A 5,807-nucleotide genomic window follows, 5' to 3' on the forward strand; every position below is an offset into this window, starting at 1 on the left:
ATAATGGGCCAATAGATTTAGTTTAGAAAATTTTTCAAGGGACAATAATTTTAATAGCTCAAATTTTAATTAAATAATATAATAATAATAATAATTTGCTCCAACAAAACCTTGACACTGAAATTATTTTCAATGGATTAAAATTACAACCCCCCCCCCAAAATCCAATGCTTAATTGTTCTATGAAATCTACCAATATCCTAAAACATTAGTTCTATAAAGGGTTAAGAATAGGGGTAGAAAGTTGGAAAAAAATCTAAAAACCAGTTATGGTTGCTCTCTTTTGGTCTGTGCAACTCCAGAAATGATATGTGATTTTTTTTGTGAATGCATATAGGGGATTGGGTCAGTAGTTTTCATCAGATTCATGGTCTAGACAAAGCTAACATAGATACACATATACCTTCCTGTATATGCATACATAGCTATATAACCAGTCACTTCTTAAAATGTTTTTAAAATTTTTTTATTTTATTATTTTTGTGTGTGTACCGTCAAATCAGAGTTGACTGGTACCGGAGGAGATTGTCCCTCCTACTCCAACAGAGCATCTGGTAGGTTTGAACTGTGCACCTCTGGAATTACAGCGCAGCTTCCTGCCACTAGACCACCAGAGTTCTCTTAACCAGTCACTTATTTTAATCATTGTTACTGTTGTCAGTAATATGTTGTTATGTGCCGTTGAGTCACTTGTGACTCATAATGACCTACAACAGCTCTGAACACTTATCTATTTTGAGCCAGTTTCATTGTCTCGTACCCCCAGTACCCTAGTCACTAAGTCAATCCATTTCATCCAGGGTCTTTTTCTCTTGCACTATCCCTCCACCTTTCCAAGTATGATGTCCTTCTCCAAAGTCCTGGCAACATGCCCAAAGTATGTGAGACAGAGCTTTAAAATCCTTGCCTCCAAGGAGTAGCCTGGTTTCACCCTCTCTAGGAGACCTGTTTGTTCTCTTAGCAATCCATAATCTATTCAATACTCTTCTCCAGCACCACAACTCAAAGGTATTAATTCTTTTTCTATCATCCCTGGTCATTGTCCAGCTCTCTGACCCATAGCAAGTAATTGTGAAGACCGTGGCCTGGATCAGGCACACCTGAGTCTTCAGACTGACATCATTGCTCTTTAGAAATCTGGAGAGATCTCTGACAGCAGATTTTCAAATAGAATTTGGTTTTGGTTTCCTGGCTGCTCATACTAAGAGTGTCCATTGTGGAGCCAAGAAAGCTGAAGTTGTTAACAAACTCAATCTCTTCTCCAATGCTGCCTATTGGCCTAGTGGTGAGAATCTTTGTTCATGTCATAGCATTTACCAATAAAGTCCCTTATACTTGTATATTATTCAGTGTTTTCTTTACCTTGATTATGTTGTGCTCAACTTCACTGACCTTAGGTGTTTTTTTTTTCTCATTACCAAAACAAGTGTCTATTTTCTATAGAGGGGATCCTTCCTCCTTGCTCTTCCCTATCCTAGACTACCAAAGAATATTGATTTATTTTCCTTTACCTATTTTTGTCTTTTTGTAAAAGTCAGATTATTCTACTTTTCATTTTGGACTTGTGGGGTTTATCTTTCAATCTAACTTTTACTAGCCATTTGACTTTGTTATGAAGATGAGCAGGAATACAAATGGGGCATGTTAACCTATCCACAAGGGGTTGGCTATCTACTATTCCACAAGGCGATTGGTGAGTCTCAACAATCTATAAGTGGATTGGCTAGTTTCACCATTAAATTGAGCAAGACAGCAACAAGAGACAGACAGATAGATCTTCTGGCACCACTGAAGAGGAAATAAGAGACTGTAGGATACCCTTCTTGTTCCAGCTATACCTGTGGTGGCAACACCTATGGCCTGAACTGGAGACTTGTTGTGAGATGGGACCTTCAGAGGTGGGGGAGGTGAGCCAATATTGGCAGGAGAGAGAACTTTGTTGGACAATTGGCAAGGGTTGTGTAGGTGGTGGTAGGGGAGCAAATATTGGGAGGACTGAGAACTAAGAAACCATTGGCATGAAGATGCAAGACTGGAGTGCCTGTTTGTACATCTCAAGATTTGTCTTGACTTTATTCTGTTATTAATTTAGATTATAACATTTTTACTTCCCCAGTATGTTTCTGCATGGTCTGTGAGCTCTCAGATGAGATTTTTGGATCCAGCAAAGTAGTAAAATTGGTTTTGAGAAGTCTAGAAAGAGGTATGGCAGTGTGGGGGGACATGTCTGACCTCATGGGAATTGGTTTTGTGTTACTGATGTTGTTGATAGGGACAGTATCTCACTGTGAAGTCAATAAAGGTTAAACATGGCTATCTTGTTCTTTTTATAGTACTTATTTCACTCAACATAACTATACACTATTCTATTGTATGTGTTATATGTTGTTGTTGTTCTTGAGTTGTTAAGTGTTGTTGAGTCATAGACAATTCATAGCGACCCTATGAACGAAAGACCTGAGCACTGTTCATAGAGTTTCTGGAGGCAAGCCATTTAGGAAGTGGATGCCACACCTGCTTGCAAGCTTGTTTTAATCGGGAAGCTCCACCAAACACTGTCCACCATGGGTAACCATTATCGCATTTGGCATCTGATTGTCACAGTGTTTAGCATCACAGCAACCACAAGTGACCTCTGTACAGCAGTGCACAGATCAGTGCAATACCACTTAGAAAAATGTTTGACAAAAAGCAATTTAAACCAGGCCTGAGTGCTGCAGATTAAAATCACCCACCTTGGGCTTGGTGGCATAACTTTCTGTCCACTAGGCCAACATAGCTCTCTCTAGTGTTGTATGTACCTATCACATTTTGTTTATCCATTAATCTGCTAACAGGCACTTATATTTTTTTTCTGGTTCTTTATATCATTGTCATTTTTCGTTAATGAGAGGACATGTCATTGCCATTGTTATTTGCATTTCTCTGACTACAGATTGACTACAGATCATGCCAAATAATTATTCATGTGTTTGTTGACTACTTGAATATCCCTTGGTGAAGTGTGTCTATTCATGCCCTCTGCCTTTTTTTAAAAAAATTAATTTTATTGAACATTGAGACGATTCTTCCCCTCATCTGTTTCAATACAGTGTTCATTATTTCTGCCCTCTTTTCTGACAATGGGGAAATAAACATGGTTGTACATATATTTGTTTGGGTTGCAGTTCTGATTTCTATAGGGTATATTCCCAGTAGTACAGTTCCTGGATCAAATAGCATTTCTGTTTGAGTGGTTGTACCATTTTACACTCCTACCCATAACAAACTGTGGCTGACTTTGAGAAGAATGGGAATCCCAGAACATTTAATCGTGTTAATGCGAAACCTATACTTGGACCAAGAGGCAGTCGTCAGAACAGAGCAGGGCAACACTGCATGGTTCAAAATTGGGAAGGGTGTGCACCAGGGATGCGTCCTGTCTCCATACCTTTTCAACATGTATGCAGAGCAGATTATCCGAGAGGCTGGGCTCTATGAGGAGAATTGTGGCATCAGGATTGGTGGAAGACTCATCCATCTGCGTTATGCAGATGACACAACTTTGCTCGCTGAAACTGAGGAGGACCTCGTGCACTTACTGCAGAGGGTCAAGGACTGCAGTCTTCAGTACGGACTGAGGATCAATGTCAAGAAGGCAAAGATTCTCACCACTGGACCAATTGGTAGCATCAGGATGGATGGCAAAGAGATTGAGATTGTTCACAGCTTCAGTTTGCTCTGCTCCACAGTCAACACTCTTGGCACCAGCAGCCAGGAAATAAAAAAACGTATTGCGATGGGAAAGTCTGCGGTTAGGGACCTCTCTAAAGTACTCAAGAGCAACGGTGTCTCTTTGGAGACGAAAGTGCCCCTGATACAGGCCATGGTCTTTGCAATCACTTGATATGCATCAGAGAGCTGGACAATGACTAGGGGGGACAGAAGGAGAATTGATGCTTTTGAGCTGGGGTGCTGGAGAAGAGTATTGAATGGACTGCCAAGAAAACAAACAGATTCATCCTAGAGAGGGTTAAACGAGGATACTCCTTGGAGGCAAAGATTCTGGGGCTTCGTCTGACATACTTTGGACATGTTGCAAGGAGAGACAGGTCTTTGGAGAGGGACATTATGCTGTGTAGGGTAGAGGGACAGCATAGGAGGGGAAGACCCTCTATAAGGTGGATTGATTCAGTGACTGGGGTAATCGGGATGGGTGTGTCAGAGGCAATGTGATTGGCACAGGATAGAGCAGGGTTTAGGGCTGTTGTACATAAGGTCGCTACGAGTCGCAAACGACTCGATGGCACATAACAACAACAAAAACAACCCATAGTGAATAAGGGTTCCAATCTCACCACAACCTCGCCAGCATTTGCTGTTTGCTGCTCTGTTGAACTTTGCTATTGTTACTGGGGTGAGATGATATCTCACAGTTGTTTTGCTTGCTTATAACTTCTATGTTGAAAATTTCCAAGAGAGAATTTGAATTAAGATACAAAGCTGTTATTCAGTTATAAAACTCTTAAATATTTTCTCTGAAAAAGAAAATATATTTCCTATATATGCATTTGAAAGGAAACCTTTTCTACAAATTTTCTCATTTCTCATGGCTGTTAAATCAGTACCAACTCATAGCTAACCCTCCATGAGGTTTTGGAAAAGCTGCAAATTGCAGGGAGAGATTGCCCATTACGCCACAAGGGCCCTCCTTTCTACCTGTTTTAGTCCCTGAGAAATATTTAATTATGTTACTTGTTTGTAGTGACAAGAAAGTGAGCAAAAAAAAAATAATTACATGTAAAATTGAATAGGTAGAGAGGAAATTATGCTATTAAGTTTAACCATGGTTTTAGTTTTAGGTTGGGTGTTTTTTTGTTTTTTGGTTTTGTGTTTTTTGTTTTTTTTTTGTCTCATGGGCATGATGCTCTATGGGCTTACATCACCTGTCTAACACAGTTAAATGTCAAGGTCAAAATTCAATTTCAGGTCTAACTTCAAAGTCTATGCTATTTTCTCTGCAGGCTCCACTTCTCACAAGATTATCCTGCCCTCCCACTTCTCTCTCTTGAAGGGACAGATTTGGGGTGCTCCTGGGAGAAAGCTAGTTGTTGCTGTATTCTGAAGATCCCTCCTCAGGACAGATGGGCTGAAGGAAACTGTTGTTTCCTTTCATAGACGACTCATAGTGACCCTATGAACGAACGGCCTGAGCACTGTTCGTACATAGAGTTTCTGGAGGCAAGCCATTTCAGAAGTGGATGCCGCTCCTGCTTCCAGGCTTGATTTAATTGGGAAGCTGCAGCCAACACTGTCCACCATGGGTTCCCATTACCACGATTGGCACATCACTGTCACAGGCTTCAGCATCATAGCAACTACGAGTTACCTCTGTACAGCAACGCACAGACCAGTGCTATACCACCTAGAAGAATGTTTCACAGGAAAACACTTTGAGCCTGGCCAAGGGCCACAGATGAAAATCACCCACCTTTGACTTGGTAGCATAGCTTCCTTTCCAGTAGGACAACGTAGCTCTCTCTTGAAGGAAACTGTTAGGTGTGGGATAAATCAAGAAATGCAAACCAGTAATTTTCTTCAAAGACTGTGATGTGTTTGGTATAGTGGAGTGTATGAGGGACAAGCCAACCAAGTGTGAGCAAAGGAAACTATTTGGTGTTGGTTCTTGAAAGAAAAATTGACTTGAGTTGGACCTTAAAAATTAGGCATCTCAGACACATAGATCAATGGAATCGAATTGAGAATCCAGAGATCAACCCATCTATCTATGGTCAACTGATCTTTGACAAGGAGATGAAATCAGTGAA

The sequence above is a fragment of the Elephantulus edwardii genome, unplaced genomic scaffold, assembly GCF_000299155.1.
Source record: "Elephantulus edwardii isolate Elephantulus edwardi_28Jun2011 unplaced genomic scaffold, EleEdw1.0 scaffold00195, whole genome shotgun sequence".
Lineage (NCBI taxonomy): Eukaryota > Metazoa > Chordata > Mammalia > Macroscelidea > Macroscelididae > Elephantulus > Elephantulus edwardii.